The sequence below is a fragment of the Schistocerca nitens genome, chromosome 10, assembly GCF_023898315.1.
Source record: "Schistocerca nitens isolate TAMUIC-IGC-003100 chromosome 10, iqSchNite1.1, whole genome shotgun sequence".
Lineage (NCBI taxonomy): Eukaryota > Metazoa > Arthropoda > Insecta > Orthoptera > Acrididae > Schistocerca > Schistocerca nitens.
The window spans coordinates 214,283,500-214,300,275 of NC_064623.1; the positions used below are offsets into that span (position 1 = coordinate 214,283,500).

At 42.2% G+C, this 16,776-nt stretch overlaps 1 protein-coding gene and 2 long non-coding RNA genes across 7 annotated transcripts in view; 1 reads left to right on the forward strand and 2 right to left on the reverse strand.

Moving 5' to 3' along the window:
- LOC126210404 (speckle-type POZ protein-like) overlaps positions 1–16,776 on the forward strand; it is a 711,709-nt gene that overhangs the window by 444,880 nt on the left and 250,053 nt on the right. The gene's annotated exons all lie outside the window — the stretch shown is intronic.
- LOC126210418 (uncharacterized) overlaps positions 1–16,776 on the reverse strand; it is a 313,609-nt gene that overhangs the window by 263,833 nt on the left and 33,000 nt on the right. The window lies entirely within an intron of this gene.
- Positions 809–13,397, reverse strand: LOC126210416 (uncharacterized). Its single transcript, XR_007540667.1, has 5 exons — positions 12,896–13,397; positions 12,608–12,791; positions 11,516–11,696; positions 11,284–11,404; positions 809–900 (listed from the first exon to the last, which is right to left on the reverse strand). It is a non-coding gene; the product is annotated as an uncharacterized LOC126210416 (long non-coding RNA).

Here is a 16,776-nt window from a genome sequence, read left to right on the forward strand (position 1 = left end):
TGCTCAGCGGGCAGCGCGCAGGCTGCCGGCGGGAAGGGGGCGTGGCCGCGGCCAGGTCCGTGCACTGGAACTCAGCGTTTGCATCTCTAATTTCGGCAGGCTTTGATATAAAAAGCAATATTACATCATGTGACATTGTAGATGCTCACAGAGAAAAAACGCTTTCGTTACTGTGGCAGATACTCCTGAAGTTTCAGGTAAATAGTCAAATCATAGTTTAATAAATGAATTTGAGTCTATATGTTCTAACTCTATTGTTATGTTTTTTTGTTTTTTTAGCTACCTAAGTATGAGGCTGCTGCAGTGAAGCTACAACGTTGGTGGAGAAGAAATTTGATCATAACTAGTGAAGAATAAGAAAATCAGCTATTACAATTCAGCAGAAATTTAGAGCAACAAAGTTAATGAAGTATGAAAGAAATATTTTTCTAATGAAAAAAGCTGCTGCTGTAGTGATACAAAAATGGGCCAGGAAAGTACTGCCCGGGAAACAACAGAGGAGAATTTTTATTAGACAAAGGGAGAGTGCAGTAGTTATTCAGAGGTGGTGGAGAGCAATTTTAGTACAGCGGCATCGTGAGGTCTTAAATAAAAGAATGGTAGCTAAAGTACTTTACATTCAGAGATGGTACAGATCACAAATGCATATGCGCAAACAGAGGACTTGGTATCAAAGATTGCTTTTGTCGGTCAGCGTGACAGTTCGCCGCCGGACGCGAGCCGAGGAGGGTCCGCGATGCAGTCACGCTCGCCGCCGCCGCCGCCGGGGTCCGGGGTGCGGCCCTCGCGCCGCCCCGCCGTCGCAGCTGTCCGTGCTGTCGCCCGCCGCCTGCTGCGCCCGCGCGTGATCGACGCGCCTGCCGCCGCTCGCCGACACCGCCGCCGTCCGTCGTCCGTCGTCTGCGCGCCACCAAATAATGTAAGTCACTAGCAACGCTACGGTGGTGTAGATGCCCACACTATTGTAACATGCCGATCACCAGGCAGCAATCGGAGGCAGGAGCAGCCGGAGAGGATGAAGATCCCCTCTTGGCGCTGCAGTCCCAGTTAAATCAATTAATTCTAACTAACGCGGAGCTTAAGCAACAGCTAGATCTTAAAATGGCTTCTCCGCACTCTAATGTTGCTAAGCAAGTGCTAGTGGAAGAACAGCCGAAGCAGGTGACCACCACCTACTAGTGCAGAATCACCTGTGGCAGTAGCCACCTCTACTTTGGTGCAGAGCTTTCCAGCAGTAGCGTTTATTCCGGCGTTCGCTGGAAAGCCGCACGAGGATATTCAAACGCTTGTGCAGAATATCCAGGACATCGGAAAGCTTTTGGCCAGATGAATTTCTCTTAAACGTGATGAAAATGAAACTCACCGGCGAAGCGCGGAACTACGTGCAGTCGGTCGAGAGCTTGAAAAATGCCCCTACCTTCCAGTCCCTTGCAACAGGGTTGATTGAAAGGTATACAGACAAACGTGGTACTAGTTACTATCGCGACTTGCTTTCCACCCTTAAGCAAAAAGCGGGTGAAGATTTAGAAGCATTCGCGGACAGGATTCGAAGCGTCGCATGCCACACGTACGCACTAAGTGCCAGTTCTGCTCGTAACGAGGTTCTGTTGGAAGAATCAGAATGTCGTGCGATAGACGTGTTTATTCGTGGCATAAACCCTCAAATAGGGGGCGAAATCGAGGTAGCTTCCCCCCGCACCTTACACGAAGCCGTGCGATTAGCACTCTTGAGAGAGGAGGCGAGCCGATTTGTGGCCGTCTCCGCGCGGCAAAGCGAGCCCCGACGTGTCTTTTCGAACGATACTAAGTGCGGGAGCTGTAATACACAAGGACATGTGGCAGAGCAATGTCGCGTGCCATATTGTCATCAGTGCAGGAACATGGGTCACCAAAGCGTGCATTGTCCAAATAGTAGGCCACAACCGCCTGCAAATTCCAGGCGAAATGCAAACCAACCACAGAATTCGGGAAACGGCCGCGGGGCAGGAAGTGCCACCCCTCCCGGCCCCCATTAAAAATAGTGACCCCCCTAGCTTATAAGGGAATCACGCAGGTGGCAAGCGCGGTTGTCGATGGTGTTAGAGGCCGCAAACCAATACGCGTGCTAATTGACACAGGCGCACAAATCAGCTTGGCATTTTTATCGAAGAGAGATAAAAGAACATTGCAACCGCCGCGGTACCATATCAGTGGTATTGGTCCCGGCATACTGAAACCTGATGGCAGCTGTTGCGTTGAGTTCATGTTGGACTCCACAGAATATGCTTTTACGATGGAGGTTGTACGGAACAGGCGCACGGATTACGACATCATCCTGGCAAGTGACTTTCTGCGTCATTTCCAGGGGGTTATTGACTATAGGTTAAATACCGTCCAATTCGGCGACAACGTGCACCGTTTTGGACGTGACTGCACGTTGCGGGCGAGCGGAGCTGGGAAAAAAGGATCCGTTTCCCAAGTTTCGGAGTCTCCCGTAACGATGCTAAAAGCCGATAATCCTGTGGAGATACCAGAAGGCACAGGAAAGATCCTTTGGGTGCCTGTCGGGATACGCGAATCCGAAGAGGTTCATTTCTTGGTAGATCCACTCTGCCAGAATGAAACTCTTGACCAGATGCAGGTCCACGTAAAACGTAGCCTGTGCAAAGCACAGCAAGTTCAGAAAGAAAATTGCGTACCCGTGTGTTTAGACAATTTTAGTCACAAGCAAGCTTTAATACCGCGTGGTACAGTATTAGCCAGCTTACAGGTTATCACAGAAGATGAGTTGTCAAAGAGAACCCCTTCTCTGAAAAAGAAAAAGGCTGCTGCCGCCTCTCAACACCTTTTGACAATCACGTCACATCTGACAGATAAGTTTAAAGCTAAGCTTAGTCACCTCCCATTGCATGAACAAAAGCTAATAAATGAAGTATTGAATGAGTATTCATGGTTGTTTGAAGACAGGAAATATTTACCAGCAACAGATCTAATCCAACATGAGATTCCAACCGGAAATGCTAGGCCAATAGCTCAAAAAGGGTACCGAATTCCCTACCATCTTCAGTCAGTGGTAGAGGAAACTATACAACAGCAACTAGAAGCAGGAATAATACAACCCTCTTCTAGTGCGTGGTCTAGCCCAATTGTAGTCGTTCCAAAGAAGTCTATAGACGGAGAAAAATCCTATCGCCTCTGTGTAGACATGCGAGCAGTAAAAGTTACTACCCCAGATCATTATCCATCACCCCGGATCGACGAAACACTCGATCGTCTGGGCAATTGCCGGTACTTCACAACATTAGACATGCGCAGTGGGTATCATCAAATTCCAATTGCTCCTCAAGATCGTGCTAAGACAGCTTTTGTAGTTCCTGGTGGCTTATATGAATTCTTAAGGATGCCTTTCGGGCTTCGCAACGCGCCAGCAACCTTTCAGCGATTTGCAGATCTGCTATTACGTGGGTTGAAACCTACTATGTGCCTTGTGTATCTTGATGATATAATTATATTTTCAAAATCCATTGCTGAACATGCTGAACATCTACGAAGTGTACTGTTGCGCTTGCAAAATGCTAATTTAAGCTTAAAATTAGAAAAATGTTCTTTTGCTCAATCACAAGTGCAGTATTTAGGTCATGTCATCAGTTCCAGCGGAGTCAAGCCAGATCCACGATTAACTGAAGCAGTAGACACTTTTCCTATTCCAACAAATTTAAAGGAATTACAATCCTTCCTTGGCCTTGCAAATTATTACCGCCGTTTTGTTAAAGATTATGCTACTATTACCAAACCACTTACTAAATTGTTGAAAAAGGATACTCCTTTTGTTTGGACAGAGGAATGTTCGACCGCCTTTCAAACAGTGAAAACTATTTTAACTAGTTCACCTCTACTTGTTTACCCAGACTTCGCTGAACCTTTCATTTTATCTTGTGACGCATCTGATTTTGCTGTAGGATGTGTCCTAAGCCAAGTGCAAGATGGTGAGGAAAAACCCGTTGGGTATGCCTCTCGTCAACTGAATAAAGCAGAAACTAATTACAGTACTACAGAAAAGGAATTGCTTGCCCTTCTTTTTGGAATTAATTATTTTAGATGTTACCTTTATGGTCGCAAGTTTACAGTTCTTACCGATCACTCTGCTCTGCAGTGGTTATTGAATCTTAAAGACCCTAGCAGCAAACTTATGCGCTGGGCCATGAAACTGTCAGAATATGATTTTGAAGTTCGGCACAAGCCTGGTCGGTTGCATCAAAATGCTGATGCGTTAAGTAGAAAAGTGCGTGTCATTCAATCAGATGAGGTATCAATTGAAGAGTTAAAAGAAGCACAGCAGGTGGACGTTCAATGTCAAAGATACACCACCTTGCCAGAATTTGAAGTAATAGACGACCTATTATATCGAAGAACTCCCCATGGAAATCGTTTGGTAATACCGGAATGCTTGCAGCAACGTATAATACGGCAATGCTATGATACAATCCAAGCATGTCACAGCGGAAAACACGCTACGAACGCTCGAATTGCGACACGTTATTGGTGGCAATACCGACAACGTGACGTGGACATGTATGTAAGATCTTGCCTGCCGTGTGCACAACGAGCACAAAATAGGCACCCGCGAGTGCCGCTGCAAACACTTCCTCAGGCATCTTCACCCTTCGAAAGTCTTGCTTTAGATTTCCAAGGTCCTTTTCCACAGTCGCAACAAGATAAATACATTTTGTCTGTTATTGATCACTTTTCACGTTATCTAATTTTGGTTCCCCTCTCCGACATGACAGCTGAAACTGTGGCTAGAGAGTTTGTAAATCGTGTGATACTACCTTTTGGAAGTCCTGATGCCATTTTAACGGATCAAGGAACCAATTTCATGTCTACTTTATTTGTACAAGTTTGTAAATTGCTAAGAATAAAAAAATGGCGTACAACTCCCTTCCATCCTAAGGCCAACGGTCGCGTTGAACGCGTACACCATACAATTTGTAAATTGTTATCCTATTATGTTGCAAAAACGCACGCTGATTGGGACAGATATGTACCGTATATTTCTTCTGCATACAACACCCGAATACATGAATCCACGGGGTATACCCCTTACGAAGCTGTGTTTGGACGGCCGATGAATTCGCCGTTCGAAATAGACAAACTACCTCAAGGTGTAGAAATGAAGGAAGTAAAAGGTTTAGCCCGCCGGCTAAAAGCGATCTGGTATAAGGTAAAGAGGAATAATATCAAAGCTACTAATAAACAGTTGCACAGGCAGAACAAAAATGCTGTTTTACCGACTTATCAAACAGGTGATTTAGTGTTACTACGAAACCCGGCAATCAAAAAGGGACGAACTAAAAAGTTCTCTCCCCGCTTTGAAGGCCCGTATCGGATTGTACGGTTGACCTCACCAGTCAATGCAGAACTGCAATTAACCGATCGTACGGTGATAGTGCACTTTGACCGCCTGCAACCTTACCACGGTAGGGCTGTGTCACCACAACAGGTCGCAGCCCCCGATCCGCCTGTGTCACCTCCACCTCAAGTGGAACAAAGACGAAAGAAAAAACGGAGGAGATTACCCCCCACAGGGTTGTAGATACCCTTTGCAGAATCGACACCCTTATGGGTTGAGGTCGCGTGATTAATCACGCCTAATTAGAGTTTTATGTTATGTTTTATTGCAGCTTAGTTTAAGTCATTTTCTCCAGGGACCTTGAAGCAAGATGTGCCTGGCCACCACGGAGTTCCCAGCCATTCTCAATTGTCAATTTCCAGTCATGTCATGTAGTTTTGCTCATTTTCATATGTATGATTATGTTTTATGTTTTGCAAGCAATGCCACGCATTAGACGTCACGCAACTGACTTGCTTCAAATGCAACCATTACACTTTGTGTTGGCAGAACCGCGGCTGCTAACTCCGAATAATATTCTTCAATGTCCTCTATTGCCATCTATTTGGCAAACCAGTACATGTGGAGTATTTTTACTCCGAGCTTTTCTTAATACTTGTTACGTTGACGTCTAGTGTATTGTACTATATGTCGTAGTTCTGTATTTGCTGCAGCTATTCGTAAGTAATCGGAACAGATAAAGCCAGGACTTGAAATGCATATGCCTCGTACGCTTTGTTTACGGGACCAGCTGTTGGCGGGGCAACACATCAGCTGTCGCCTCCCCTCCTCTCTTGAGCGCTGTCCCTTTCCCTTGCCAAGAACTAGCCAGCGGCCATCATTTTTTCTCAGCCAGTAACAGCGCTCCGCGCGATGACGTATCTTATCACCACGTGCGCTGCCGCCTCCAGCGTCTCAAGACGCGGCGCGTCCGAGTAGTTACAAAAACAAACCGCAAATTACTGCCCTATCCTCCGTGTATGACAGACTACAATGCATTTACCATCATTTTATATAACTAACAGCCTTTTTAAAATACTCTTATTCTAGGTAATTAGCAATTTCTAATTCACCGTTATTTCTTGTACACGCTAAGCGCGTGATATTTGTCGCTGCAGTAGCGGCCGGTCTCTCGCGGCTACACGCCGTCTCACATAACCGCTGACGTGCCGGTGCCTACTCCGCACCTACGCGTGCGCTTCGCGCTCGCTAACAGCTCCAAGCTGGTTTCTTTCATGCAGCCGGAAGACACGGCAAACAAAATTCATTCAAACATCCCAATAAATCTTAACATAAACATTAAGTAGATGTGATTCATTGTTTAAATTCTTTTCCTCGTTTTGTTTCACATTAGCTGGATAAATCACACGAAGTTCTTAACGATTTACATTATTCTGCATACCTTAGTCTGCCAATCCTATAAGTGAAGTTTCACTACTGCTTTGATTCATTGTATAAGCTACAACCTACAGCCCTAACCCTCTTACACATCAAACTATGAGGACATTTAACGTTATCTTCCTTGGACAAGGCCAGATATGGGCAAACCAATGCAATGCCACGGGTTTTTCACGCTACTGACGTGGCACAAACGACCAGTCGTCCGTGCTGCCGTATATCGGTGGGCGATTGTTCCTTGGTTGCTACGCAGTTATTTTTGCCCTCCCCATTTATTTTACTCTACCGCCGTGGTCATTGTTCTATCCTGTTTTCCTTCTTCTGTCGATGAGGAGGCCCCTACAACATGTTAGGTACCCTCTTCCGACAGTACCGGTCTTTTAATCTTACCACCTATTTACACCGAGATATTGCTCTCCCTTGTTGCAGTCTTGCCCCAAAATATCGGCCCATGATCCATTGTGAGATACGTACTTTGCGTCTAATTAGCCGGTGATGTAAGCGCTACGGGAACTGTGCCTAGTTGTCCTTTCAGTTCAATTTGTTATCGTCAGTTTTAAAACTAACACACACGCAGCCTAGCAGCCAGCCCCAGATGGTCAGTGTTACATGTTAACGTTGAGCGTTCCGACTACTTACAGCATTATTATTATACATCATTGTGTTTTTATTTTCCTGTCAATATATGTCATTGTGTTTAATTATGTCATTATGCTAGCGCTAGTGATTTATAGTTCATGATTTTCATTTTATGTAATGTTATGTACTGCGCGCACAAAAAGTGACGCTATTTATGCATGTATGCTATTCTAGCTTCAGAGCTATTTTTATTGCTTGAACAGTTGACATTTTCCTAGTACAGCAGGTCGCTAATAACGCCGCTGATACTTTTATTACATGTATCGCAGGAAACCCATGTGCCTACACTAATTCTTATTAAGTCAGACGGACGCCCTTACGCCCGCTGAACCACGGTATCGCAGATAGCTCCAATGCACTGCCTACCCCTCAATTATTAGACAGGTTGCCTTAGCACTGTCCGCAGGTTGCTCCATTGCCCTGCAAATTACATAATCATCAATCCAAGTCTGCAGATTGCACTAATGCACTGCTGAACTTAATAGTCGAGTCACTCGCAGGTAGCTCATACGCACCGCGAACTTGTACTTACACGTCACCGAATCCTAGGCTCCTCGGTTGACCACAAAACAATTCATACATCAATTACCGTGAGACAATTTGCACTCACACTACGCCTTTGGCACTCAACCACAAATGAACTGAGCCCCAGACGCTCTTATTACATTTTATACAACGCCACTTTCTTCTAAATGGCAATTCCATTGCAAAATCATCGGATTCTGCCAAAGATTCAGATACCGTTCCCCAAACGGCAGCCTTTTACGTTGCTCAACGGATTCGTTGCTTTTCACCATCTGACAGTGCAAACTGCACTTTTAAGAACAATGTTGTTATATACACACACTGTCGGATTCTACTGACGTAGTCCCTTATACACTTCGTCAACCGACTAAAAAAACAACATCCCCTGACGGATTTCGTATCCGATTCGGAAGTTTACGTTCGGGAAATATTCCCTTTATTTTATTTCTTGTCAATTATTATTACTTCAATGTCATGTTTTATTGTTATCAATTTATAGTTATGATTAATGTTAGTACACTTTATGGTTATACGCTATTTTTGTGTCATATTCGGTGTTCCCCTTTTAAGTTTCATTGTTTCTCGACTGGAAGTATCTCTGATAGCACCTATTGGCCTTCAGTTCGTATCCGCCATCAGCTACCATTAGTCACACATTTACAGAACACTTCATACGCCCAATAACAACTAACAACACACACACACTGTTCATATCCACACTACCTTGGTGTAACTTGATGTTACCAGACCTCTATTCTCATATACTAAGTACATGAACAAGGCTTTTATCGTTTATGCCCTCCGCTCTTCGGAAGGGGAAAGGGAAGTACGTACGTATGTACGTTATGTTCAGTAGCAGTTTCTTTTAATCAACCACGTAATCAATTTACCTGTTGAACACTTAAGTTTTTCTGTTAAAATGGAATCAAACGTCTTTGTGACATCAGCTATTCGTTTATTATTGCTTTTCAATAAACTTACTTTTAAGTTGCACTTACAATGTCTTAGTCTCGGACGCAGAGCCACTAGCGCTCTCCGACGCTGTTACCTGAGCTCAGAACTCTGCCGGCTCAGCAGATTCAATTAGAATAAGCTCATTCATTTTCATCCAGAGAGCCTTCTTCGGAAGGGGAAAGGATGTGCAGGGAGGAGACCCCAAAGAGCGATCATTGCCGACAAAATTTTATTAAATTAAATTTTTCCACGCATAATGTTCGGCCGTAGCCGGCTTAGGCATACTGTGGTGGAAGGTGCTGGCCGGAAGTCCATGGTCGGCACATTCCTGCCACGTGCTCCTCGGTCAGACTCAAGTCCCACGGGTCGGTTGCGCTGACGGGGGCACGCTACTAGCAAGGCGCGTTGGCGGAATCAATCCTCCAATCAGAGACTAATCCTGTGATCACGTGGGGACGCGGCCGGGAGCAGCGAGGGCGGCATGGAAACAGCTCCGAGTTCTCTTAGCTTCTGACCTCGGCCCCGAGTAGTCGCTCCTCTAGCCTCTGCCTCTCTGATGAGCAGACGGCAACCCCTCTTGGGGCTGCTCGGCCCTACGTAGGCACCACTGTACCATCATTACAAGAATAAACTGAGTCCATTCCACTCAATTAATTTTCATTTTACAACGCCCTCCGCTCCTGACTTCTATCCTGACGAACACAATGAAGCATGAATGTTCTTCCTATTTAATGCACCAGAACTACGAGTTTCAGCAGTCAAAGGCCTCATTTTTTTTTATCATACCACATAAAGACGACAGCATCAAATCATATTTCTCTGCCATGCAAGATTTTAATGTTATGATTGTCTTCAGCAATAAGAACTACCGTTTTCTGCTGAATTGTAAGCTTTCTAGGTTTACTGGCTGTAACTACACAAAATTTCCACTCTTATACAGTGCAGAATCCAACGCTTGGGTAAATATCACAATATTACCAGTTCATGCGCAATTGGCCATAAACGTAACATTTTCTGTGACATTAAATCACATCACCTGTGTGCAGAAATCTGTAGTTCACGCTCTGTATTCTTATCTGTTTCATTATCTTCTTATATTTACATATTTGTGGTCAAATGAGAAATAATGTGAATTTTTTTCTCAACTTGCCATCTTAATTGTACTAAAACATATCTTTTAAGCCAAAAAGTGGATAGGCCTTGCAGCTGTTTTATCTGGTAACATGGGTGACTTGAGAGTTCAAAATTATCAACCAAAAACTGCAACCTACCAACTGACAAGAATTGATTGTGATAACAACTTCCAGTTGACTGATTGAAAATTAAAGGAACAGCAGCAAGCATTCAGACATGTGATGCCAATATCTTGTCAGTGTAAACATGTTAGGAATTTCAGCACTAGTAGGCTTCAATTTGCAGACATTTAGTGTTAATTCCTTAAAGACCCACTTTTTAAAACAAGGTTTACTAAAAGCAAACCAAACTCACATTGAAACTTCCTGGCAGATTAAAACTATGTGCCAGACCGAGATTCGAACTCGGGACCTTTGCCTTTCGCGGTCAAGTGCTCAACCAAGCTACCCAAGCACGACTCACGCCCCGTCCTCACAGCATCACTTCTGCCAGTACCTCGTCTCCTACCTTCCAAACATTACAGAAGCTCTCCTGCGAACCTTGCCCGCAAAAGGCAAAGGTCCCGAGTTCGAGTCTCGGTCCGGCACACAGTTTTAATCTGCCAGGAAGTTTAATATCAGCACACACTCCGCTGCAGAGTGAAAATCTCATTCTGCAAACTCACATTGTTCTTGTGACAATTTCAGGAAGAATGACGAAGATTTTCATCGAAAGTCAGAATTCCTTCAAAGCAGGTTCGTTAATATGGAGCTTCCCTGTAAGTAGTCCTGCTCAAAACAGAGCAATGGTCAAAAATCAGTCACTTTCAAGCATCTGACACTAACTAGATACTTTTCTGATTATTGTTTTGTAGACTTCATTCTCCACACGAAGTAATTTCTTTGAATCCCAAATGTATACAGAATATTTTTGCGAAATTTAGTCTACTAATGATTTATTTTGACAATTAAAATATTCTATCCTTTTTTCTTCGGAGTTTACGTGAGATGACAATGCTACTTTAAAACATTGAGTACAAACTGAATTTGTCTTAATTTTTAATTGTTTTACATGTAAGTTACTATATTAACACCCTTTACAAATTGATTCAATAATAAAAAATACGTAACAATAATGCTCTTCAATACATAGTGCATATTAAGCCCATGAACATGACCACACTAACAAAAAGAGTCCAACAAGAAACGAGAAACGGGAAACGGGAAGCGAAGCAAACAGTGGTGCCAGGAGAAGACATTATGAAAAGTTAAGAAGTGAATACCTACTTGTGCTTTCAAAGGATCATCAGCAAGCAACCGAAGTACTTTGCAGCAATTGGAGAATATTGGTAACTGTGTTCCCATAAACTGCATCATCAGTCGAAACAATTTCTAGGGCCTCATCAACCTGTATAAAAATTTAGAATTACAAATAACCACAAAATTTGCAGAAACATAGTTTATTTACCAAAAGATGAACATTAATTTTGCGAATACACACCATATGAAGAAATATTACCTGCCAAATGTTGTCCCTGTTTTCTGGGTATTTTGCCAGATTCAAGAGTAACTGTGTTCCAAATGAACAGTCTCTGATATGCAAATGAACGATTTGCTAGTTTAAGTTCAACGAAAACTTTTGGTAGGTATTCACTTGCAGAAAAATCTTTACATACATCTCTAGACAGTTGTCAAAGAAGCTGCAAAAAGATAAAACAGAAAAATGCATTTCCTTATGTTTCACTCAACTCATCAATTACCAATATAACAGAATACTAACAGTCAAACCTCGATTCTTTAAAGGACTCAACTCCCACATATAAAACAGCTCCAAACATGTGATTACTTTACAAATGAGTAAGTGTGTTAAATACTTGACATTAAGCATATAGCAGTATGTGAGAAAAAGTTTATTAAAGGTTTGAAATTAGGTTTAAAGTTTATTAGAAAACACCATGTGCTCTCATTCTCAAATACTGAATGAATATAGTGGGAACTATTAGTGAGCTCTACTGGCTCAAGACAAACATAGTTTCCAACTGTAATACTTGTCTTACTAAGTTAAACTCTTCTTTTAACAAAAAGATTACGCCTCTTAATGATTAAATTACGACGGTGTTTTAAATTCAACCAATTATATAAAGCATTGAAAAGTCAAATTTTTCTTGCCCCTGAAAGCTGTTAGGTAGGCCACCTGCCACTGGGACTGTGAACCATTAATCACATTAGTCAGTTAGTAATAAACATGATATCGAAATATCAATATGGTACCAGCATGGAACACAGACGTCAATTTGAGTACGTCAGTTGGAGTTGGTTCACCACTTGGAACGTGTGGGGATATATTTTTAATTACGACCATACCTAGTGCAGTTCTGTGGTATTCAACCCTATATTTACAGCTAGGTCTGATTTGTAATACTGTTATATAATGATGCAATAGTTGTTCTCATGTTCAACCACTGTAAAGTTGTGAGGAAGGAACTGCAAATCCAGTCAGTTGACAGATAAAACCGGAGACAGTGGCCACGGCAGTAATCTATTAGTAAGGACAACAAAAATGCTGCGTTACTGGCCATGAAAGCCTACATCATTTGAATAGTGAACTTACTTAGAGACTCGAAGAGCATGATCAACTGTCCCAGGGAATTCTGTTCAAAGCACCTCAGAATATTTGTGTACTTCCACCGCAATGTCTGAACAGGTTGCGAGGGGTTTCTGGTAACACCTCTATTTTTCAGACTTAAGCAGTTACTAGGCAGCCGCTTTCGTGCAGCAAAACCCCTCCAAAAGGCCTGTAAAAATAGGCAGAATAGAAATGTATAGTATCTACAGTTCTGTAAATTATGTGGACACATTTATGAACAATATAAACTACTGGTAACGCAACATAATGTACCTGTATTTTGAGCGCAGCACGATTTTCAATTTCTGATTGGGATATGGGAACTAGTACTTTTCGTATTGCTTCTCTTTCTCTTTTGGACCAAACACTCCTGAACCATCTCTGTATAGTAATAATACAACATCTCTGTGTCAAATACAAATCACGCTGACGTTTCATATTAAGAGTGGCTCGAAACCATCTCTGAATAATAACAGATGCCCACCTTTTCCTCTGATAAATATTTCTATCATTTCATCAACAATGTATCCCTGTATTTCTGTTGAATGTGTATCACTATTAACCTCAGTTTTTGGTGCTCTTGTTGCTGTAATTTTGTTGAACGCATATTTCGATACCACTGTTGTATAATCACTGCACTACTTTTTTGTTCCAAAAATGATGTTCGTCCTTTTCTCATTAAATGAACAGCTCTAATCCAACACTGTATTTTGCAGGCAGCAGCCCTTTGGAGATGGAAAGCAGCCTGCGACGGCGGGGCGGCGCGAGGGCCGCACCCCGGACCCTGGCGCAGGCGGTGACCCGTGGCAGCTACGGACAGCGGCGGCGGCGGCGAGCGTGACTGCATCGCGGACCCTCCTCGGTTCGCGTCCGGCGGCGAACTGAGTCACGCTGACCGACAAAAGCAATCTTTGATACCAAGTCCTCTGTTTGCGCATATGCATTTGTGATCTGTACCATCTCTGAATGTCAAGTACTTTAGCTACCATTCTTTTATTTAAGACCTCACGATGCCGCTGTACTAAAATTGCTCTCCACCACCTCTGAATAACTACTGCACTCTCCCTTTGTCTAATAAAAATTCTCCTCTGTTGTTTCCCGGGCAGTACTTTCCTGGCCCATTTTTGTATCACTACAGCAGCAGCTTTTTTCATTAGAAAAATATTTCTTTCATACTTCATTAACTTTGTTGCTCTACATTTCTGCTGAATTGTAATAGCTGATTTTCTTATTCTTCACTAGTTATGATCAAATTTCTTCTCCACCAACGTTGTAGCTTCACTGCAGCAGCCTCATACTTAGGTAGCTAAAAAACAAAAAACATAACAATAGAGTTAGAACATATAGACTCAAATTCATTTATTAAACTATGATTTGACTATTTACCTGAAACTTCAGGAGTATCTGCCACAGTAACGAAAGCGTTTTTTCTCTGTGACCATCTACAATGCCACGTGATGTAATATTGCTTTTTATATCAAAGCCTGCCGAAATTAGAGATGCAAACGCAAGTCCTACATTGTATTGACCAAGCCGGTGCTCTAAGCTTTGACATGATGGTTTCGTCTTGCAGTATTATTTCCATAACACGACTGGGAATGAAGTGAAATAAAGTGAAATCATGGCCTTCAGTAAATTGAAACAATAATAAATTTGATTTTACCATCCATATATACAGTCACAGTGTCATTCAGTTGCATGAAGCACTTACCACAAGCGAATACCATCCCGAAGATCAAGAAGGTTGGTCACAGCATTATCAAACTCATTCAGATATGACTGTTCATGAGTTACAACGTAACCAAACTGTCGCAGACACTTTATGACGTCACCAACAGCTGATAAAAATTCTCCAGCAAACGCCAGCAACATATCACGACTTGACTGAAAGTATAAAGATGAAGGAAGTATGCAATCAACAAACACTCAATAAATGGCTGGCAGCAAAGTACTACATGTTCAATAAACTGAACTTAGATTAAATAATAGAAAGGACAATACTATATACATGCATGTCATCTCATGAGCATAACTTCATACCATACATGAATACAAGTTTAGTAAATTCGACAATAAAACCCTCATCCTCAGGCAATATTACTGCAATCCACAGTCCCCATTTTAAAATGGTGGTGAGGCAGGTTACCTTTCTATGCAAAAGTACAGGATGAACCCATCCTCCTTAACCTTGTCTCTATCTCCATCTACATACATACTGAGCAAACCACTGAAGTGTACGGCAGCGGGTACTTCCAATAGTGCTAAATATTAGGGTATCCAATCACGTAAAGAGTGCAGGAAGAATGCTGTTTAACTGCTGTGAATGCTCTAACTGATCTAACCTCATCATCTCCAACACTATGGGTGTAAAATTATGAGCAAGCTGTAGTATACTCTTAATTTATTCATTTAACACTGGTTTTTGTAAATATTTAGGTAAGGTTTTACAGAATAGTTGGCTTCCTCCTTCAAGCATCTATCAGTTCAGGTTTTCCATTACCTCCTCGATGTTTTACAGTGAGTCAAACAAGCTAATGACCATTTATACAATATCCCCCCTTAGTCTTGTCTGGAATAGGTTCCACAAATTTGAGGGACATTTTTAATGTTTTTTATTTATTCTTCTCTGTAGTATGATTTGGTCGCATTATCCCAGTACCCTATCTATCTTCATCTACACTTACTACAATGAACCATCTTCACAATTATTCTCTGTTATTCCAATCTCGAACAGTGTGTGGAAGAAGTGAACACCTGCATCTTTCTGTGTTAACTCCGATTTCCCTTTCCCTAATTTTATTATGATGATCACTTCTCCACAAGTGGGTCAGCATCAACAAAATATTTTCACATGCGGAGGAGAAAGTTGGTAACTGAAGTGTCACGAGAAGATTCTGCTGCAATGAAATACGCCCTTGTTTTAATGATGTCCACCCCAAATTCTGTGTCATGTCGGTGACACTCTCCTCTATTTCTGTACAAAACATGCTGCTCTTCTTTGGTCTTTCTTGATGTACACCATCAATCCTATCTGGTAAGGATCTCACACCGCACAGCAGTACTCCAAAAGAGGATGGACAAGCATAGCGTATGCAGTCTCTTCAGTAGATCTGTTACATTTTCTAAGTGTCCTGTCAATAAAACGCAGTCTTTGGTTTGCCTTCCAAACATTTTCTGTGTGTTCTTTCCAATTTAAATTGTTCATAATTGTAATTCTTAGGTATTTAGTTGACTTTATGGCATTTAGATCTGACTGATTTATCTTGTAACCAAAGTTTAATGTACTCCTTTTGGAAATAATGTGGATGATCCCTCAATTTTAATTATTTAGCATCAACTGCCGATTTTCACACCACACAGATGTATTTTCTAAATCTGTTTTGCAATTTGTTTTGACCTTCTGATGAAAAGACAGATGCCTTCAAATTGTTTGTACAGATAGGGAACAGCAGAGGCCCTATAACACTACCTTGGGGAATGCTAGATATCACTTGTTTTACTCTAAGACTTTCCATCAATTACTATGAACTGTGACATCTTCAACAGGAAATCATGAATCAAGTCACGTAACAGAGACAATATTCCGTAAGCATGCAATTTCACTACACGTTGCTCGTGTGGTATAGTGTCAAAAGCCTTCTGGAAATCTAGAAATACAGAATCAATTTGAAATCCCTCCCCAATAGCACTCAACAGTTTGTGTGTGCATAGATGACTATCAACAGTCCGTTCTCTTTTTGGTAAGTTGGTTGGTTGGTTTAAAAGAGGGGGGAAGGGACCAAACTACGAGGTCATCGGTCCCTTGTTCCTAATAAAACAATGCCACAAGTGTGAGAATAAGACAGAAGAGACATATAATACAAAACAGAAACAAAGGAAAAATTACAAGAATGAAGGAAAGGCAACGAACACCACAAGGAACAGAAGAGGACAAGAAAACAACAGAGAGATGCTAGGAACAGAAGAGAGTAAAACAAGAAAGCAGATTACAGTGGCTGGCTTACCACGGGAATAAAAAGGAAAAGCCAGCCACTCCGCAACACATTAAAACGTCCACCATAGAAACAGCACCCGATGGGCCGATAGCTATCCACATCAAGTGGGTTTTTACCAGGTTTGAGCACCAGAATGATGGTGCTCTTCCGCCATTGTGA